Raw genomic sequence first — 23,618 nt, forward strand, 5'->3', positions numbered from 1 at the left:
GCGAGAACGCCGTCGCCGCCGCCGCGAATTTCGCCGTTTCGCCGCCATCGCAGACAACACAGCCCAAATCCGTTTTGATGCGAAAGGAGTGCTGTTGAGCGAGTCGAGTGTTGGAAGATTATTGCCCTACTGTGCCGTGCTGGACGGGTTTTTTTTATTATTTTCATTTCTGCTCTTCTCCGACCGCGTTCTGTGCTCTTCTAGAAAAGCTTGGGCTAGATAGTGTATTATAATCTGACCAGGTCGTCAAGCCAGTCACTTTGCTCCGCAGCTCCGGTGTGTAGAAGTCTGGCTGGATCTGAATTTTTTTCTTTCTCGGTTTCGAGTTTATTGTTGGCGTTGCTCAAGTGGCGTTGGTTGATTTTAATAGAGTGCTAATTTGCTTTTGGGAAATGTGGCAACGGTCGTGACCAACCCCTAGTGTTTGAACTGTAAGAATCGGACGTTTGGCGGTCTATTTTGGGTTTTATGAATGTTTTTCTTTATTGGTAAATTAGAATTTTTACAGTTGTTCCTCAAGTGTGAAGAAAATCAAGCACCATTCTGTTTTGTGAAAGTATAAATAACAGCCTGCGCTTGTGTAAATATCCCCCCGAAGCGTTACTTTGCCGGCCGTGTATCTTTTTTTCTAAAAATAGTGAGTATTAAATTTTTGTACTTAGAATTTCCAATCTGCTTAAATACATTCTGATCACAAATTTGCTACTTGAATGTTAATTCAATTCAAAAAAAAATTGTCGATGGAAATGTTTCAGTCGATTCCCGTATATTTTGCCTCGTTGGTGTGACATCGCGAAACGTTGTTACTACTTTGAAGTGGTAGAAAAGATGAAATAAAGAAAAATAAACTACAGAGCAACGTATTTTTGCAATTTGTTTGCTTGTATGTGTAATTTGTCAATTGTTTATGTATTATTTTTTCCTCATCACATGTAGTTCGTCAATCAGTAACAGCCAGTTTGACATTTGTTGCTGTTGTTTAACGAGAAAAAAAATCTCATCACATGAGAAATGTTTACGTTGCTCGTAAAACCGAATGAATTTGTTTGCAATGTCGACAAAAAAATAATCATCCCAACGACTAAGGGCACACTGCTAGGTGAATCAATTTTCACCCAGCCGTCAAAACTTGTTTGCGTGCCCTGGAAGATGTGAGAGCCATGCGAAAATTGTTTGGCTCTCCAGAGAAAGAGAGAGTGCGAGAGAGAACCAAAAAAAAACACCTAAGCTGAGATCGCACATGTGAGAACTGCACAACACCTCGTGATGATGCTTTCTCACCGTACAGCTTGTTTTTGTTTGGCACGGCGGCCACCTTTCGGTGTTTGTTGTGTGTGCGTGTGTTGGTACCGCGCCGTGTTCTGCTCACTCACTCTCACTCTCTTTTCGCATTCTTAGCACTCAATGCGCAGTAACGAAACTTTTTTTTCGTTGCCTGGCGTGGGGAAAATATTTTTATTTACAGTTTATTGCATCGTATTTCGGTGAAAATTAACATCAAATGTTGTGCTTCTGCTGGTGGGAAAACAAAATATTTTTGAATGAATTTAGCGAAGTGGCGAATCGGATGCTTTTCATGCGTTTTCTTTTTTTATTTTTTGCTCCGATACCAACGAACGGGCATTTGAAAGTCGTCATAGAATTGAATTTGGATTTACACGGCGCTGGATTTTTTTTTCAAGACCAGTTAAACACCAGACATCTCCTTCAAACCAACTGAATGTTTTGAAATACTTTTCACTAGACGGGTCCACTAGGACCAAGGCCTATAAATGTTTACAAAAGAACTATTCGAATTACTTATCTTCTGAAGTATTCAAATCCGAAGTGAGAATAAACATTTTAGTGCAGCTTCCGCAGCACGAACTTCGCACCAAACGAGTGCGAATAAAGTCAGCATTTGACTGCTTTGCGTTCGAGAAAAATGCATCGAACAGTGGTCACTATCGGAGAAAATTCCACAATTTAGCCCTCCTGAAAGTCAGAAATGAATCCCGTACAGCATTTTGTTAGTTTCTTTCACAGAAATATTCAAATCAACATTTAAAATCAGTATGTAGCTATTTTGCGAGCTGAAAGAAATCCCTTCACAAAAATTGGTTCAGTGTTGAATCAATCCGCACAGGGAGCGGTGCTGCTGCGGGACGTTAGTTGTGCGAGTTTTTGCTTCAAACAAGAGCGATAGCGTCATCCAGCTGCTGGTCGTTCGCATTGGAGTAAAATGCCCTTAAAAGTGAACAACGACCGTGCAAATTCCACAAATTAGTCCTTTTAAGGGCTATGAACGCTCACTATTAGAATTACTGCTCTGTTAAAATATGCAATTCGGAAGCGAAAATAATTAGGTTTTTTCCAAGTGGGTGCCGCGATTGCTTTCGATGGAACAAAAACAGCCTGCCCATTGAACGAATTGGGCTTTGATCTGCTTCCCCACCCCCCATACTCGCCAGATTTAGCCCCCAGTGACTACTGGCTCTTTGCTGATCTTAAAAAAATGCTCTAGGGAAAAAGATTTGGCTCAAATGAGGAGGTCATCGCTGAAACTGAAGCTTATTTTGAAGCGAAAGATAGATTTTTTTTATAAACATGGTATTGAAAAATTGGAAAAACGTTGGAACCATTGTATCACCCTAAAAGGTGATTATGTTGATGAATAAATAAAAATTTTGCAAAAAAATGTTGTTTCCATTGTTAGTCTCGGGACTTATTCATCCATGTGTTATATTATTGGATATGTATAATATAATGAATAACTATGGAACAAAAATTATTAGTATTTGCAGGAAAAGGATGTTCTAGGTCGCATCAATATCCAAGATGGCGACTTCCGGTTTATTGATAATCCTTGAAAACGCTTACTATATGGGTAATTTTGGAACGGGTTTGATGCGTACATGTCAGAAAACGATGTTTGAGGTGATTCAAAATTCCAAGATGGCGACTTCCGGTTTATTGATATTCCTTGAAAACCCTCAAAATAGGGGTATTTTTGGAACGGGTTTGATGAGTACATGTCCAAAAACGATGTTTGAGGTGATTCAAAATTCCAAGATGGCTACTTCCGGTTTATTGATATTCCTTGAAAACCCTTACAATAGGGGTATTTTTTAAACGGGTTTGGTGAGTACATGTCAGAAAACGATGTTTGAGGTGATTCAACATTCCAAGATGGCGACTTCCGGTTTATTGATATTCCTTGAAAACCTTTATAATATGGGTATTTTTGAAACGGGTTTAATGAGTACATGTCAGAAAACAATGTTTGAGGTGATTCAAAATTCCAAGATGGCGTCTTCCGGTTTATTGATATTCCTTGAAAACCCTTACAATATGGGTATTTTTGGAACGGGTTTGATGAGTACATGTCAGAAAACGATGTTTGAGATGGTTCTGAATTCCAAGATGGCGACTTCCGGTTTATTGATATTCCTTGAAAACTCTTATAATATGGGTATTTTGGGAACGGGTTTGATGAGTAGATGTCGGAACACGATGTTTGAGGTCGTTCTGAAATCCAAAATGGCGGCTTTCGGTTATGCCTAGAAAACCCTTACAATTTGTGTCGATATTTCTCGAATTGCTTGAATACTTTCACAATATGCATATTTTCGGAACGGTTTTCATTAGTAAGGGCTTACATTTTTGGAGCAGTAGCCTAATATCTGCAGGAGATCTAAATTATAGCCGGATTAAGTAGAAAAAAGATTAAAATACCAGACAAATCAGTTTCAGATTATCAAGACAGTTGAAACTGCTGAACAAGTACCATAATAAAGTGAAATTCTGGATATAAAATACTAGAGCAGATGGCTATGCCATCTTGGAATTCAAGACCACCTCAAACATCGTTTTACAACATTCATTCATCAAACTCGTTCCGAAAATACCTATACTGTGAGGGCTTTTAAGGATTATCAATAAACCGGAAGTCGTTATTTTAGAATTCAGAACCACCTCAAACATCGTTCTCTGACATGTACTCATCAAACCCGTTCCGAAAATACCCATATTATAAGGGTTTTCAAAGAATATCAATAAACCGGAAGTCGCCATCTTGGAATTTTGAATTACCTCAAACATCGTCTTCTGACGTGTACTCATCAAACCCGTTCCGAAAATACCCATATTATAAGGGTTTTCAAAGAATATCAATAAACCGGAAGTCGCCATCTTGGAATTTTGAATTACCTCAAACATCGTCTTCTGACGTGTACTCATCAAACCCGTTCCGAAAATACCCATATTATAAGGGTTTTCAAAGAATATCAATAAACCGGAAGTCGCCATCTTGTAATGTTGAACCACCTCAAACATCGTTTTCTGACGTGTACTCATCAAACCCATTCCGAAAATATCCATATTGTAGTAATTTCCATGGAACATGAATGAGCGGGAAATGTTTTTCATTGTATGCAAAACCTCTTTTTACGAAGTAGTCTCGTAAAAATAGTTTACGTTATTTGGGATTTTGTTCGTAAAAAAGCGTTACGTAAAAAGAGGTAACGTAAACAAAGTTTACGTAAACGGAGGTTTGGGTGTACATTCCGGAAACCAATGAATGAGCGGGAAATGTTTTTCATTGTATGCAAAACCTCTTTTTACGAAGTAGTCTCGTAAAAATAGTTTACGTTATTTGGGATTTTGTTCGTAAAAAAGCGTTACGTAAAAAGAGGTAACGTAAACAAAGTTTACGTAAACGGAGGTTTGGGTGTACATTCCGGAAACCAATGAATGAGCGGGAAATGTTTTTCATTGTATGCAAAACCTCTTTTTACGAAGTAGTCTCGTAAAAATAGTTTACGTTATTTGGGATTTTGTTCGTAAAAAAGCGTTACGTAAAAAGAGGTAACGTAAACAAAGTTTACGTAAACGGAGGTTTGGGTGTACATTCCGGAAACCAATGTTTGAGGGATTTTGGAAATCAAAGATTAACAAACGTATAACAATATTTCGTTGCTTTTGAATACAGAGCCTATTACTCGGTGTTGCGAAAATATCAAATTATCAAATATCACCGCATAAAAAAAATTATGCCTGATTTTAGGCATCGAATATCACTATCTGCCAAATCAACGATGATTATGATCACTAGAAGATGGTATGGTATCTCATCCCGTTCAATATCACTATAGTGATGTCCAAAATAAACTCACACGTGATTATTTAAATGAGAATCACTCAAAATCATTCTCACGATTATCAGCCATGCAGCGATTTTCACTGAGATTAAGAACATAATTATCATGGCAATAAAAAATCCAATCAAAAAGCTTGTTCTATGTAGCGGTTTTAAAAATATGGAAACTATTTACTTGAATTCCATACAGAGAAATAACAGGAGCGCAGGGCGAAACTAGAGCTAACACAAACAAGCATCAGTCAGTCCGGTGGAAGGGCGCTCTACCAAGTGCTAATATGGCTTTCGGATAAGTACTCAATCTCAAACGCTGCACAAAATCCTGCACTCCTGTTACTTCTATAAATCAAATTCATACTATATAGCGTTTAGTTGCGTTTAAAAATAATAATAAGCCATGAGTCCAGGAACTAACACAAAGTCGCTATAGTCAGTATTCAGAATGTATTTTTTTGCCTTCCTCTATACAAAGGTATAAGAATTGCTGGAAAAAACGACTTTTGAACGGAGCATCGGAGACCTATACTGCTATATCCTATTCGACTCAGTCCGAAGACATCGAAAAATTTCTATATGTATATTGGTGTGATATTTATACCGCGCAATTTTCTCAGAGTTGGCTGAACCGATTTTAACAAGTCTAGAATCATTTGAAAGCTACTTTTGAATTATAGAATTACCAAGTTTGAAGATCAAATGATTGTCACTTCTGGTTCCGAACATATAATGGTATAAGTGACGTAAACGAATCATCGCACATTTGATATCGACTGACTCTACAAACAATTATTTGAAGGCTTACAATGTTAATTAAATTTGGAAGGATAATGGCGAACATTTCCGTTTGGAGAGATGCAATGTTTTAAAGACTGTCCCAGAAAGTATGGACGCACTTTGATTTCGCTGTAAATAATTCACAAGTGTTAGATATTCAAATTTTATTCGATATACTGATAATATTAGACTACAACAACAGAATATTATTCTCAACATTTGCTACCTAGCCATTGTAGACTAGCTGGCGCACCTTCTTGCGAACGTTCCTCATTAAATTCCGTACAGACTTCTTGGTGACAAGTTTTGACACTTTTTTCCCATCTTTTTCGAACTGTTGAATGGTTCCGGCTGCCGAGACATGTTTCCTAAGATATGCCTTCGTTAATGCCCAAAACTCCTCAATTGGTCGAAGTTGTGGGCAATTTGGTGGATTCATGTCTTTTGGGACGAAAGTGACATCTTTGGTAGTATACCATTCTACCGTTGATTTTGAGTAGTGGCAAGAAGTAAGATCTGGCCAGAAGACAACAGGATCCTTGTGGCATCGAATCATGGGTAGAAGTCGTTTTTGTAAACATTCCTTGATGTATTTTTCGCTGTTCATTGAAGGAGTGGTTATGAAGGGTTTCGAAATCTTACCGCAGCCAGACCATAGCTTTCTTACCAAATTTTTCGACTTCAATCGATGTCTCGGGCTGGTTTAACACTTGCCCTTCTTGCACCGTATAATATTGTGGTCCCGACAAGGATTTGTAATCGAGTTTCACGTAGGTTTCGTCGTCCATGATTATGCAGTTCAAATTTTCAGCAAGAATCGTATTGTACAGCTTTCGAACCCTCGGCCTGATCGATGCTTCTTGTTTCGGACCACGTTTTGGTTGTTTCTGTTTCTTATAGGTTCGAAGATTCAAACGTTCTTTAGCACGAAGAACATTTGACTTCGAAGTGCCCACATTTTTGGCTACATCCCGAACTGAAACCTCCTTCTTTTGCTCAAACGCCTTCAGTATACGTTTATTCAACTGAGGGTTAGCACGACCGTTTTTTTTCGACCCGTTTTCGGTTTATCCTTAAAAGAATCCTGATTGCATTTCGCAAGGCTTTTTCACTTACTCCTTTCATTTTTGCTATCTTTCTCGGTGACAGTCCGCGTTCTGTGCGCCATTTGTACACAATTTTTCGACGCTGTTCTGCTGAAAGTCCACGCATTTCGAAACAAACTAATGAAAACGAATAAACAACTGCACAAGTGGTTCGAGAAGAGTGTAAACAACAAGACGCAGCCATAAAAATTGACAGATTCTGAACTATTGCGAAATGGCAGTGGTTTTTGGTTGCGTCCATACTTTCTGCGACAGTCTTTATGTGACGTAAACGACAAATCCTAGTGTTTTACAATGCAACAAAATTTCTCGGAGATAAAAGAATCGATTTTAAAAGACTTAGACTCGTTTGAAAGCCACTATTAGGTTATCTGATAACCTCACAATACTAATGGTCTAGGATGAAATGCTCAAAAATGCTTTAATGATACTATTTAAGTGGCAAGAGAAAGGCGTTATCACCACCACTAGGTGGATTAAAAAAGGTTGTTTCGTATTGAATCTCCGACATCTGAATATCGTCATCTGCTAGTGAACATTACTGCATGACTTATAATCATGAGAATGGTCATTCATAGTTGAAAGAAGTGATATTGAAAGGAATAAGATTATACTCAGCGACGATCTCAGAAAATCAAACGATTTTCGTTCACTTTCGATTTATGTTCGCTGATGATTTGAAAACGATAATCGCCGACGATTATCATCAGTGATGATAGCTGTTATTTTATTTTTTGAGAATTATAATGTAAACACTGAATTTGAATAATTTCGACACACCGGCAACCGCCATATTTGATTTCAAAATGATTTCTAACATCAATATTCGACACTCATTCATTCATCCCGTTCAGTGTATCTAAATTGCATGTATTCTAAATAATTGCTGATTACGCGATACATTTTTGTGTTGCCCCTAAACTATCTAAAGGGTGATTTTTTAAGAGCTTGAGAACTTTTTTAAACAATAAAACGCATAAAATTTGCAAAATCTCATCGGTTCTTTATTTTAAACGTTAGATTGGTACATGACATTTACTTTTTGAAGATAATTTCATTTAAATGTTGACCGCGGCTGCGTCTTAGGTGGTCCATTCGGAAAATCCGCTTTTTTATCGACAAATTTTGTTCAGCGATGAGGCTCATTTCTGGTTGAATGGCTACGTAAATAAGCAAAATTGCCGCATTTGGAGTGAAGAGCAACCAGAAGCCGTTCAAGAACTGCCCATGCATCCCGAAAAATGCACTGTTTGGTGTGGTTTGTACGCTGGTGGAATCATTGGACCGTATTTTTTCAAAGATGCTGTTGGACGCAACGTTACAGTGAATGGCGATCGCTATCGTTCGATGCTAACAAACTTTTTGTTGCCAAAAATGGAAGAACTGAACTTGGTAGGTTTCAACAAGATGGCGCTACATGCCACACAGCTCGCGATTCTATGGCCATTTTGAGGGAAAACTTCGGAGAACAATTCATCTCAAGAAATGGACCGGTAAGTTGGCCACCAAGATCATGCGATTTGACGCCTTTAGACTATTTTTTGTGGGGCTACGTCAAGTCTAAAGTCTACAGAAATAAGCCAGTAACTATTCCAGCTTTGGAAGACAACATTTCCGAAGAAATTCGGGCTATTCCGGCCGAAATGCTCGAAAAAGTTGCCCAAAATTGGACTTTCCGAATGGACCACCTAAGACGCAGCCGCGGTCAACATTTAAATGAAATTATCTTCAAAAAGTAAATGTCATGTACCAATCTAACGTTTAGAATAAAGAACCGATGAGATTTTGCAAATTTTATGCGTTTTATTGTTTAAAAAAGTTCTCAAGCTCTTAAAAAATCACCCTTTATATGATATCGAAGTAAATTCCTCACATGGGCTGAAAAGTCCCGGGCCTAACAAATAGAACACAATTTTTTTTTAGTTCAACATTAACTTTATTCATCAACGTAATGTCCATCAAGAGCAACGCAATCATTCCAGCGCCGCTTTAACATTTCAATACAACTTTTGTAGAACGATTTATTTTTTGCCTCAAAATAGACCTCTTCAATCGTGCGAAATTTCGTACCGGCGAGCATTTTTTTCCAGTTCTGCGAACAGTCAGTCATGAGACTGGGGGCCAAATCTGGCGAATACGGTGGATGTAGGAGCAATTTGAAGTTCAGTTCATTCTCTTGAGGGAACAAAAGTTTTTATTTTTACCATATGCGGTCGTTTCTTTGCAATTTCAGTCTTCAAACGCTCTGCTAATGGTATTTCCTTTCTCAAGGTAGTCGATAAATATTACACCACGCACATCCCAAAATACCGAAGCCATAACCTTTCCAGCCGATTGTTGTGTTTTCGGGCGCTTTGGGCGAGTTTTACCAGCTGCTGTCCACTCAGATGACGATCGTTTTGATTCTGGAGTGGAGTGATGAATCCATGTTTCATCCATTGTCACATATCGACGCAAAAATTCCAGTTTGTTACGTTTCAACGTCATCAGAATCATCAACACGTTCTCGTTTTTGGTCAACAGTGAGCAAACGCGGCACTCACTTAGAACAGAGCTTTCTCATTGATTCTTTTGATATCTTTATGATATCAGCTAACTCACGCAACTTCAGTTTTCGATCATTCAAAACGATTTTGTGAAATTTTTTATGTTTTTTTTTATGTTTTCTGGTGTTACAGCCTTATTTGGACGTCCACTGCGTGTTGCTTCATCGGTGCCTCTACGACCATGTTGGAAGTCAGCGAACCAACGTTTTATGGTTGTTTCTGATGGAGTGGAGTCTTCATAACCAATTTTCAAGTCATTGCTTCGCTTGAACGGTATTTTTTCCCTTCAAGAAACAGTGTAAAATTAAAACACAAAATTGTTTTTGATCCATTGCACAGTGGGGAAAAATGGACCAAAAACGCGACGATTTTTTTGGAGGCATGATACAGCCACAAAGCACTTTTTTGGTGTAAAATGGTCAGTAAAATCGATTCCATGTATACAGAAGGACCGCACGAAACGCTATCATGTTCATTTTACCTCAAGTTCCCTTTTTATACTGCATTGTATTCAAGCCTAACTATATAACATGAAACCGAAGAGCTTGCAGAAGAGCGAATAGAGTGTTTCCGATGTAAAAAAGTCTAACAAATCGATTGCATATAGTTTTATTGACAGCAAAAAACTCGTTGCACCGTTTTACCCCATTTCTTTTCAAGTTATAATATTCAGTTGAAATATGATCTACAATCCGAAAGCAGATCCAATGCGATCTATAAATATTGGTTCATAATACGTGCAAAACATATGTGATTCAATTAAACACAATGGGGATGAAAGTACTAGCCTGTTTAACCCGTTTTACCCCAATTTATATCAAAAGTCGTATTTCTGGTTAAACTTTCTCTCGCATACCGAAAGCAGGCTAATTGCGGTTGATGAAAATCGATTGATATTACAAAGAAAGACCTGAAAATAGGATTACAAATAAATTCAATGACCGCACGAATCTTGTTATACCGTTTTCCCCAATTTATCCTTTAACTGAGTCTTAAGATTTTGCTCCACATTGAATTCATTTGTAATCCTATTTTCATGTCTTTCTTCGTAATATCAATCGATTTTCATCAACCGCAATCAGCTTGCTTTTGGTATGTGAAAGAAAGTTTAACCAGAAATACGACTTATGAATTAAATTGGGGTAAAACGGGTTAAACAGGCTCACAGATGTTTTGCACGTAATATGAACCAATATTGGTAGGTCATATTGGATCTGCTTCGGGATTGTAAATCTGAATTCAACATAAAATTATATTTCTCGGAAAATTGGGGTAAAACGATGTAGCACGAAGCATGCGATCATGAACACTATCTGTAAATTATAATTTGAGGTTATATGCGAAACATAGAACTGTCTTGTTTAACCAAAATTGGCTAGTGAACTAGTGAAAATTGGCCCAGAGGGCCAAGTGTCATATACCATTCGACTCAGTTCATCGAGCTGAGCAATGTCTGTGTGTGTGTATGTGTCAAATAATCTCACTAGCTTTACTCGGAGATGGCTGAACCGATTGACAAACTTAGATTCAAATGAAAGGTCTGGTGGTCCCATACGGAATTCCTGAATTTCATCCGGATCCGACTTCCGGTTCCGGAGTTATAGGGTAAAGTGTGTTCAATATTGTACACCGTCACTTAAACCGGCGAAACAAAAAACGTAAAAAATTTTCTAAACTGGTCTCAAAACTACACAAATCGATAGTCATTATCAGTAGGCAACTAAACAAACCGATTCCGGCTATCCTGTTTCCCGGTATCCGCTTCCGGAAGTACCGGAAATAGTGGTCATATATACCAAAATGGATCTCACTCACTTTTCTCAGCGATGGTTTGACCGATTTCCACAAACTTAGATTCAAATGAAAGGTCTCTTGGTCCCATACGGAATTCCTGAATTTTATCTGGATCCGACTTCCGGTTCCGGAGTTATAGGGTAAAGTGTGTTCAATATTGTACACCGTCACTTAAAATATTTTCGGATGCAACAAACATTTAAATCTTAATTTAGAGTGCGTACTAGAAAATTTTGTGTGTCATGTTAGTTGGTGGCCGACGACGAACCGACTTTGTTTATACCGGTTCTCGGGTTCCGGTGCCGGAAGTGCATATAATAGTGAACCCATTTCGTTTTCTTAAGGATGACTTACGCAATCCAAGCACTGTTTTATTCTGTATGTTATGCATAAACAATCTCTTGGTTTCTTTCCAAAATCGAAGAGAAAAATTTTGAATAGAACACCACAATATTATATGTACACGAGAAAGGCATCATTACACCACTAGGTGGATTAAAACAGGTTTTTTTTGCTGTTTCTGATGGAGTGGAGTCGTCATAACCAATTTTCAAGTCATTGCAGAAGCAGTGTAAAATTGAAACACAAAATTGTTTTTGATCCATTGTTTTGAAAATAACAAAAGTAGCTTCACTCTTAGCACAATAACTCACCAACTAAGTCTGTTTTTTAATTTTAACATGCTAGTTATTGTTGACTGAAAAAAGGAGACTGCAATAAAACTAGCGCCATCTATGTGTTAGGTGTGGGACTTTTCCGCTCATGTGTTATTTAAACATATCTCGATCACGTTCAATGGAATTTTATGGCCAGCATTAGTGTTTAACCGATTTGTGCATCGTTCTTCTGTCTCGTTCGCACGAGAGGTAACGATTTTCATCGGTTTTAATGCAATCGAGGAAAATGTGCCGAATGTTTTTGATCAGCATCTCTCGTACCCAATGCGATAAAACTAAACGGTCCTTTTCAGGGCATTCGAGGTTGCCAAGAAATCATGTTCGAAAGTTGATGTAGAACACAGGAAACATAATTTCCATCAAAATAGTTAAAACAAAAACAAAACAGTGATATTGACAATAGTTGTGTAGTACAGCGTTAATAACAGTAAAACAGTATCATTGAAGAATAGCGTAAACACAAAGGGACCTTAATTGTAGCCTAGAGTAACAGTTTTTGTTTCTTTGAGAGGCCCTGAAATAGGCATGAATTGAAACTTACCACATAGCATTTAGATAAGTAGCGAGTAGATTTATACTGTTATTCTAAAAGAAACTGTCCAACCAGACCTTACAATGCTATGATATAATTTTCATGTTAAATGTTAACGTGTAAATTATTTTCAACTTGTAAAACCACCATTACTGAAACATTATTCTCCCTTGCAGAATGTATCAGCATTCAAATATCTAATGTGCGATGAAAAAGGTGGAAGGGAAGAAAGAGCAGGTTCCGTCACTTGCTTTACCCTGAAACATGAGCAAACTGTAAACAACTAGCCCATATTGGTAGGTGGTATGAGCACAGACCGAAAAGGTGTGGAGGCACGAATAAAAAAAAACACGTCTTGCTCGATGCTGCTTGTGACGAGTTCGATGGGATGGGTTGGGTATTCAGTCGAAGTGTTAACATGGAACACATACACACACACACACCTACACCCATACCGACAACCAATTGGCTGTCGCGGTTGTTGAAGATCGTTCCAAAACAAACTCGCGTGTAATATCGCAAACTCTCAGTAACTCCAGGCAGCAGACGCAAACACTGTCAAACATGACATTACTGGACGAGCGTTCGAATGTATGTAGGTGCATAATCATCCACACTCAATTGTATATACAATTTTCCGCGAGCTTCTGTTCGACCGCGCGTACCGCGGCGACTGTCTGTCAGTGTGGGTATCAAAATGCTCCCCCACGATAACAACCTACCCCACCGACTACTGCAGGGGCCGCTGCCATGCTGGACCGGTTGCGAGCTCATACATTGGATCACGTGGTCCTGTGTGTGTGGTAGTGACTACGATTTCGTCACAACACTGTACGGCCTACTGCCTACTGGCCGTTTTGGGACAACTTTGTGCAGGGTATTGGTATTGGTATGGAGTATGGAAATGATACCGCTCACCGGGGATTACTCACGTTGCCCCGTTTTTCATGTGGCAGAACCGTCCACCGACTAGTTTCGACCGACGTAGGGTTCGTTCAATGGAATTTTATGGGCTGCAGAACTGAGATGTTTAAGGTTCGGATATTATGTTTCTGCTCGTGAATAATTGAATCTGTTTAATGTCGTTAAATTGCAAATTTGTTGATTTGATCGATATTAATTCAGAAACTATTCAGTGAGCAAACCACTGTTTAGCTTGCTTGGGCTGTGAGCATGGTGATAACTAACTAAAACAGTTGACAGCAGAGTAGCCTGCTATGACTGACAATAGTTTTCGCTACGCTCTGTGTTGGACTTTTCCGTGCTTAGCAGTTCAAATTCGAATGTTTATACAACTTGGCAGTTCAACTTGAATCGCTAAACAGACGTAAAAGTTTACTCTACTACCTACCTTTACATTGAATGATCTATTTTTGGGTGCATTACTTACTCCCGGTAGTTGGGATAAGAACTAACATTCGGCTGGATTTATCACTTCTAGTGATGATGTTCAGGAAACATATGAATAATTTTGCCCTTGTTCCTAGCAATTCCGTTAGATGTGAATAGCAAATAAAGATCAAAATGATAACTGTAATTTTACCATCAGATCTTGTCTTGATGTTTCTGTGCTGTCATAGCGATACTTGATATTTTCTTGATATTTCATCAAAGGAATCAAGAAATAGTACAATATCTGTTAAGAAGCAAAATTAGTTATTATACCTTATTTAGTTACTGATGAGATATTACAATTTAATTAAGTGCAATTGATCCCGTAGTTCTATCTTCAAATAAAATACAATTGAATGAATTGGATCAGAACCAGATAAGAGAAAAGCTTATGATATCGTCTTTTATCAATATTTTGTTCTTGCTTTTTTTGTCCCGGGTTGGCGGTTCAATGCATAGTACGCTGGTCTTACAAGCCAGCTGTCGTCTGTTCGAGCCCCGACCTGGAAGGATTCTTAGTGTCAGTAGGATCCATAGTACTAGCCATGCAATGATTCTGTACACTCAGATTCGGCTGCGAAGTCTGTTGAAACAGAAAGGCCAAATTCCACCACAGGAATGTAATGCCAAGACTTTGCTTTGCTTCTTGCTTTGACATTATACACGGAACCCCTCGCGATCGTGAAACAACCAAAATATTAGCTGTTTTTCTGAATTTGATTGGTTAAAATTGGGTACAACTAATCGATTGTTGTTTTTTCTAAACTGTCATTTTTGTTTTTCGATCAACAGAAACGATGGTTGAAATAACAAAATTTTTGGTTGAAAAAAAAAGATGCTGCCAGTTAGTCAAGACACACACCTTTAATTTCAATAAAGATTTTAGTTACAGCAACCGACCTTGTTTTTGATTTAACAGTAATGTGAGTTGAAAAACTAATCGGTTTTAGATGTTTTAGATATTACGATTATTTATTTCAACTTAAGCAAAATTATTGATTTTGAATGATAATAAAATATTCCTCATTGATATACGTTCTGATTTTTTTTAATGAAAATTCGCTATGTTAAGATATATAAAAAATATGTAATATTTAATATAAATAATAAACTGTCTTTTAGTAGTGCTGGTGTCAACGAAACTTTCTAATTGTGACCACTATATTACTTACGAACAAAAAGTCGAACCGAATGCACTGATTTTTATTTTTTGAGCCATTGCAACTTACAGTTTCAACAGATTATATGAATAATTATTAAACATTTTCAATTTAATAATTTTGTTCATACAATTTTTGTACATGACTTGAAAATAACATGACGCTCATTCATTAACATGCATTTCACGATGGAGAATCAAGTTGATTTTAAGACCAAAATTCAAACGCATACAATTCACTGGGTTCTAATTTTGGTTAAACACGTTCTGTTAATTGCAATATCTTTAACGGCTATAAGTTCTGTGCATAGCATCTACTTTATATCAATCGTTTCTTCTTGTAACACCAGAGCAGTAAAGATGTAGATAATTTATCATCACATTTATATTCTGACAACAAGTGTTATGATAAACCTTAATTTACTATCATTCAAAAGTTACTCTTCACGAGTTTTTCAAACGTATAATAAGCGAATTTCGTTTGCATGAAAATGTTTAAGAAACGCGTTTGAATTTCAACTAAAGTAATGGTTCATTTTCCATTGCGATTTTTGTTTTGCTTTGTGCTGTTTTTGACATTAGACAGCATTAAAAACAACATATTTTTCAACTATTTCAATATCTGCAAATCAAATAGCAAATTAGTTGAATCAACACTAATTATTAGTTAAAACAACAACTGCAAAAATCAAAAATTGCGAGATCGTAATTTTTTTATTGGAGGGTTTTAATGACAGAAATTGATATTTTGTTGCAATTTTCTCATTCAGACTTGGTTATGGTTTTTGACATTTTTTTACTCTAATTTCAAACTAAATAATGTTAATTTCTATCATTGAGTTTGTTAGCGTGGAACAAGAAGGGTGAAAATTACGGACACAAATGAAATGATAGTTTCGCTCTTTAACGTTCTGCCTTTCTCATATAACACATATCGATCAGATGCACATAACAAAATCATAACACAAGTATATCAACAGTTGAAATATATAACAATTTGTGTTATTTTGAGATATTTAACAAATGAAAACAATTGAAAGTTAAATCTTATTATAACAATATAATAACAAAATCAGTTATGTTGTTTTATTTTCATTTGAAAAACTCATGATAAAGTTCATTAATTGGAAAAATTAGTTGATCAGTTATATTGATCAGAATTTCAAAGAATTAAAAGAAGAAACCAGATCACTAAATAAATTATTTATTTAATATAAAAAATCATTCAACAATTTTGGATTAGAACGATGCTAAAAGTTGGCTGTGATATAGTTCTTCTGTGTTAAATTTGCTATCTAATTTATTACAACTATTATTAGGAATTTCTGCTTTCGGACTTCTGCAGTCATACCAAATTCAATAATAATTGTGATACAAACGTTTCAAAATCTGTTAAGATTTTGTTCCCGCTAGAGTCTTTTTTGTTATGATTTTTGTTATTTTAACAGCTTACCAGCAAAAATATTTCAAAATTTGTTACAAAATATTTCTGAAATAAATTACTCTAGTTGTTATAATTCTGTTATTACCATCTGATCGGGATGGATCAATAAGTTCCGGGACTAAAGCAGAGATGGCGCTCGTAGTAAACCAGTAACCACGTTTTTCTAGAGTACTAACCTTTGCTTGAAACGGGTCAAAATTTTAAGTCGATCCGACCAGAAAAAGCTGAGTTATCGAGGTTGGAGTAAAGTCGTTTTGTAGTTTGTTTGAAAAATGGAAAAAACCGAGTTTCGCGTTTTGATAAAACATTGTTTTTTAATGGGTAAAAACACCGTGCAAGCGAAACAATGGATTGAAAAATGTTATCCGGACTCTTGTCCATCAAAAGCAACGATTTGTCGGTGGTTCGCCGAGTTTAAACGTGGTCGTACCGACACAAATGACGCGGAACGCTCGGGTAGACCTGTGGAAGCCGTTACACCGGAAAATGTGAGTGAAGTGACAAAAATTATAATGAAAGATCGTAAAGTGAAGCTCCGTGAGATTGCTGAGATGGCACAGATATCATATGGAAGTGTATTTACTATCCTCCATGAAAAATTGAGCATGAAAAAGGTTTTTTCCAAGTGGGTGCCGCGATTGCTTTCGATGGAACAAAATGCACCCTGCCACAAGTCGATGAAAACAATGGCGAAATTGAACGAATTGGGCTTTGATCTGCTTCCCCCCCCCCCCCCCCCCCCATACTCGCCAGATTTAGCCCCCAGTGACTACTGACTCTTTGCTGATCTTAAAAAAATGCTCCAGGGAAAAAGATTTGGCTCAAATGAGGAGGTCATCGCTGAAACTGAAGCTTATTTTCAAGCGAAAGATAAATTTCTTTATAAACATGGTATTGAAAAATTGGAAAAACGTTGGAACCATTGTATCATCCTAAAAAGTGTTGATGAATAAAAAAAAATTTTTGCAAAAAAAATGTTGTTTCCATTGTTAGTCTCGGGACTTATTGATACATGTGTTAGAAAGGATGTACAATCACTGTGAAAACCGACTTTTTAACCGAGACCCGGAGGGCCGATTGTCATATACCATTCAACTCAGCTCGACGAACTGAGCAAATGTCTGTGTGTGTGTGTGTGTCCGTGTGTGTATGTGTGTATGTATGTAACAAAAATATGCACTCACTTTTCTCGGAGATGGCATAACCGATTTTCACAAATTAAAATTCAAATGATAGGTCTCATGGTTCCATAGCCTGCTACTGAATTTCATCCCGATCCGAGTTCCGTTTCCGGAGATACAGGATTATATGTACCCAAAAAAATGGAAAAAATATGCACTCACTTTTTTCAGAGATGTCTGAACCGATTTTTGCAAACTTAGATTCAAATAAAAGGATTAACAGTCCCATAGCCTGCTAGTGAATTTTATTTGGATTCGACTTCCGGTTCCGGAATTAAGAAGTGTATCGAAAATAAGCTATCCACAAACTTTTCTTTCAAATTATGATAAAAAACGATATTTTGTTCAACCGAAAAATTTCCTTTATTGTACGAAGTTAAACTTGACCAGAATGAAAACCGGATGAAATTTAAGATATTCCTCCACGAATTTTCGTAATTTTGATCCAATGCTCTTCATCAAGTTCCGGACAAGTGTTGCATCGCATTTTTTGGACGCCTGAGCTCAAATTTTTTTGAACTCCTGCATGTTCCCAGCTGCTTTACCAGTCTTCTTGAAGACCCTCTTCACGATTGCCCAGTAACGTTCGAAGGGTCGAAGCTGAGGGCAATTTGGTGGATTGATATTTTTCTCAACGAAATTTATACCCTTTTCCGCAAGCCAAGTGAGAGTGGTTTTGGCATAGTGAGCCGACGCTAAATCCGGCCAAAACAGTGGCAGCAGGCAGCAATCTTTTCTGGGGACACTCAGATCGATAGATTTCTGCATTTATAGTTCCGGTAGTGTAAACAATGGTTGACTTCAAACCACAGGAACATATTGCTTGCCATACCAGTACCTTTCGACCGAATTTCTACACTTGAATCGACCTGTCCGCATCGCTCTTATCCTCCCCAACAACGACAGTTAAGCATTGTGGACCTGAAACTGATGGTTTTAACACTGGCATGAAGAATTCTAAACTGCTTCGCCAGTTTTCGCATTGTAATATCCTTCTCACTTAGCCATGTGTCCAGAACCTTAATCTTCACTTCCTTTTCAATACACGACATTTTGATAACGCAGAATTTCAACCGCACAAACAAGTAAACAAACGAAAGCTGACAGCTAAACGCACAGCATGCTGTGGTTTGAGCATAAAAAACCATCACAAATACATGCGTACAACACAAATGTATGTGGATAGCTTATTTTTGATACACTCCTTATAACTCAATACAAAAATTATTAAAAAATACAATGAAAATGATTGTATTTCATAAAAAAAGACCTAAATCTTGAGAAAACATTACGCAGGTACCAAGTTCTAACGTTGAAGAATATTTCAAAATGCATAAATCTTGTGTCAGTTCAACTGTTAAAGTGTTACTAGTGACACTAGACATGGTCTCGTAACGTAAATTTTTAACTATATTCTCTAATGCCGTTTTCGCTTGATACCAAGCCTAACCCAGTTTCCAATCTAACTACTGTCAAACCGGTTGTTTGGAGCTTGTTTTGAACCTAGCTTCAACATCATTGAACTGAAATTCGAATCATTTCCGAACCTGATGCTTATAGCGAGTTTGCTTACGTTCCCGTTGCTAAGTACGAACCCAACACAGTTTCGAGAAAAGTGTTTGTTTGATGAAACATCCCTGGAACAGTTTCAGTTTTCTCAAGCGAAAACGACATAAGGACGTGTTCAGGAGTGTTCTAGTTCTAGTTGCATAATTTATGTCAGTTTTAAAATTTAAATCCGGAAATTATAACAAAAGAAACTGGCAGCCCCAGTAGCGTTTTACTCGTGTTTCGAATATAGAAAAAATAGAACCGAAACATATACCAGTAGTATTCGAAAAATAAAACTATAACGGCTGGCTGGGGATACGTTTGTTTTAGTTTTAGTTCTATTATAAATCGCGCATATAAATTTAGCTGATTCACCAATCATTCCTAGCAAACGAAACCGGATAAAACTAAACAGCAGGCTTCGTTTTTAAATAGCAGTTACAACAATCATAATTACCATACACGTTCATTGAAACTCAAAATTTAAGGTATGGATATGAGTAAAATTTATTCAGGCCATGAGTTCACTCGCATTTGTTCATACATTAGAGTAAGCGTAGAGTTGTTGATGAATTTGAGTAGTGAGTCACTCGATTTTGAGTTATGTTCTATGAGGGTGTAGATTGTACAAGTTTCGATGCGAAATCGACTGGGGGGTCATGATAGGTAACAATGTCACGTAGAGTTTATCCCTGTAAATCTGAGAGAGAGAATACTTTCATATTATGATGTCCATGAGTTCTCTGGTATGCAACATTCACCACTCTACGGAATGCTCTATTCTTCTACAGGTAAAGGTATACATTGACAAATTCCATTTTAATAATATGGAATGATTCAATAGTTTTAGAGATGTTTTAAAGTTTCAAATATACATTGGTTGTTCCGTTTCCAACGTACATTAACAAAACTATTTTAACCCATCACAAAATGATCTAGATGAATATCGTTTCACAGCTATCAGAATTGAATCAAATATCGTTTTTGCTTAATGATGACACTAATAATAGTCGCATGATAAATTCAACAAAGTAAGTCGAGTTACGATGTGGACAATAAACAATGTTACAAATTCACATATCATCATACTTAGTTGCAATAAGTTCTGACGTAACTGTTGCTAACTGATTATATTAATCTAATCGAAACAGCAATTTTTTTTTCAAATTTAGTCGAATTGCTAAATTATGTTATTCTTGAATATTATTTTTGTAAAAAAATACTAGATTCGCGAATATTTCCATAATTCGAGTAAAAATTGTACATTCTTTTAGTTTTGTATGTTAAATGAAATTCTCTGATTTTCGTTCCCGGGATTCACTCCATGTCAATTTCCTATATTTGTGGTGTATTTTTTATACGATAATTTGTAGTTTTGACTAGTTAGAATATAATTTGAGCACGTCGCGGAAAAACTTAAGCATATTAAACTTAAATTAAAGACGTATCATCGAAGAATTTTCATAACGTTTCTTTTGAAAGTAGCACCTTAATTTTTGTTAAGGGGGTAGTACCGATTTCGAAGGGAAAAAAACAACGAATTTTTTTTCTATTTCATTTTGAAGAAACAATCAATTCTAGTGTCTTTGTTGAAGATTTGAATAAGTAACTTTCCCGAATACACCAAGTTGATATGAAACAAATTTTATGTAAACAAATTTTATGTAAAAAAAATCGATTTTCAAATTACATTTTTTCAAAATAGTGAAATTTTGTGAAAATAGGTAAAATTTTGCGTAACTTTGCCACTACCTTCAACAAATATATGGGATTTTATATTTTAGAAATTGTTCCAAACAAAGCGTGAATAAAAAAATATCTCGAAACAAGTTAAGATTAAAAAACTGGTTTTAAGGGTGGTGCCATGAAAACGAAACGGTGCGACCTAGATTTTTGGTATTTTAAACAAAGTGAATTATTTTCAATAGTTCTATAACTTTTTAGACGAAACCATTCTTCTATCTTTTCAGGAAAAAAAGTTTTGATTACATTTTTTGTCAAAATAGACCACGAACAATTAATGATACAATCAGATTACGCGGTGTATATTTGTAAATACGAATTCTACGAGAATTGTCATGTCTAATAAATGCTGCAATGTCGAGCTTGAGAATCTTTTTAAAGCAGAACATCTTTTGTTCCGGTGGTATTATTCATTCCTATTCATACCTTTGATAGTCATATTTATGCGGTTTAAGAATAAAAAGAAAAGATCTAAGTTGAGTGTAAATGGAATCGACTTTAAATAAGTTATTTAGAATTCAAGAGCTTCTGGAAGCACTCCTTTTCATTGGCCAATGTTTCTAGTTTATAGTGTTTTCAATATTGCCATTGAAATAAAACATAAGATGCGAACGAAATCCAAACATTGGAGTGTGCCAAAATGAACCAGTAGCTTAAGATATTCACAACCACTATATAGAGGCCAACGAGTGATAGGACGCTCCATCGCCAATAATGAATCAATGTAATGGAAGGTATATATGTACGTTTATGGAACGGGTTTTACCTCAGTGTGCAGCTGGAGCATGGCATTTGGCCGGCCGGTTCGGTTCGGTGTCTTTATGCTGTGATTGGATTCCAGGGAAAACAAATACAGTTCCAAATCTGGTGTGTCAAACACAGAATTCCATCCTGTTCGACGCAAAAAAAAACGAAAGCTGAACCGAAACCGAAACAATATCAAAACCCATCATCCTTTTGAAGGTTCTTTCGCCGTACCGAACCGTAGTGGCCTTTTTATTAGCATGGGCTTCTTCCGACGGAGTAATAGTTTCTTTATCACATTATGCTCCATCCTTATGGTATGTCCCTTCATCCGAACTGACACCACGAAACCCAGCGGTACCCGACGGACGTCCTTTCAAGGTGGCGAAAGGGAACGTCTGAAAAAAGCAATCTTCAACTCATCAAATGTGTATGAGTTGGTATTCGGTATGGAATTATTATTTTCATCGCCCTTTCCGGTTCATTTACACCGGTTATTACACGGTAGGCGAGAAGGCCCATTTTAAAGTTGAAGTTGGTCGTATAATCCCACACCAGCGCACGGTGCTGCTCGATTGGAGAACGTTAGAGCTGGCTTTTACCGTGACAACAGGCGTAACTTTTACCGACAAGAGAAGACAAGAGTGTAACAAGAATTTTGTTTTGAACTTTAGGTCTTCGTTTCATTTTCCTGTAATAATACGCCCAATTATTCTCAAAGCAAAGGTTCGAAAAAAAAACTACTACTTTTCCATAATATTCTGGGCTTGTAGGTTTCTCTAGTGACTCAATCAGGATTGCACTCAGATGAAGCTAAGATGTTGAACAAAAGAAATTACATAGTCTGTTCATTGATTGAGTTATTCAATATCTGGACTCAAAGCATAAGTCATTCAATATCTGGACTTCATTCATATGTTAATATTCATTAACTGTACTTTAAAGGAAAAGGTAACAGGAAAAAATATTCTTATTTGGTTCTGATAAAATCTCGAACGTTTTCTTCGAATACCGTCAGACATCGTATTTTGGATTCTCTGTTGGCTAACCTGAGTGGTCCAGAGCTACGTTTTTCATACTGCTTCAACTTCTGCTTGATAACTGCTCTATATTTCTCAATATGGAATTGAGGGCAGTTGGGCGGATTGATGTCGTTTCGATAAAACCCACCTCGTTGTAGCACTTATCTGCTGTAGTGACAGCTTGCCAAATCAGGCCAAAACTTCACAGATCTGTTGAGAATCTTAATTTACTTTACGAAAAAATTATCTTTTTCAGGTTCTCCATAGCGTCGTTTGTAACGACCTGTGGATTTTCTCCGCAGCTGCAAATACCTTGCCAGATTTTACTTGCGGATTTATCGGCAAAACGCATAACTTCGGAAATTCGCCTAGAAAAAACGTGTAACTTCGAAAATCAGCGTAGAAAAAAAGGCGTTGCTTCAGACATCCGCATTAAAAAAATTTCGGAACCTCGAAAATCCGAGTGAAAAAAACCACATAACTTCGTAAATCCATGTGGAAAGGTGTAAGTTCGGCGATCAGCGTCCAAAGAATGCGTCACTTTGAAAATTTAACTTCGGACATCCGTGTTAAAAAGGCGCAAGTTCTCACATCAGCGTAGAAAATAAGTGAAATTAATCCGCGTAATAAAAACCGCGTAACTTCAGAAATCCGCGTAAGTTCGGGAATCAGTGTAGAAAATTTTCGTAAATTCGCATAGAAAAAGGCGGGTGGGTAATGTCAGAGACATAACTGGATGTCGTGAATACGAAAACAACTGACATGTTCCTTAACACTTCCGAATATCAATTAGTTGATCAATTGTATGAATTATGC

The 23,618-nt window shown here is 36.9% G+C and overlaps 1 protein-coding gene across 1 annotated transcript in view; it reads left to right on the forward strand.

The window, feature by feature from the left end:
* The first annotated feature begins 230 nt into the window (after window positions 1–230).
* The window catches only part of LOC131432391 (mucin-5AC-like), a 205,720-nt gene continuing 182,332 nt past the window's right edge, over window positions 231–23,618 (forward strand). The window contains exon 1 of the mRNA XM_058598629.1: window positions 231–637. The gene's annotated coding sequence lies outside the window, so the exon portion shown is untranslated. The remainder of the gene's footprint in view (window positions 638–23,618) is intronic.

The sequence above is a fragment of the Malaya genurostris genome, chromosome 2 (assembly GCF_030247185.1).
Source record: "Malaya genurostris strain Urasoe2022 chromosome 2, Malgen_1.1, whole genome shotgun sequence".
NCBI lineage: Eukaryota > Metazoa > Arthropoda > Insecta > Diptera > Culicidae > Malaya > Malaya genurostris.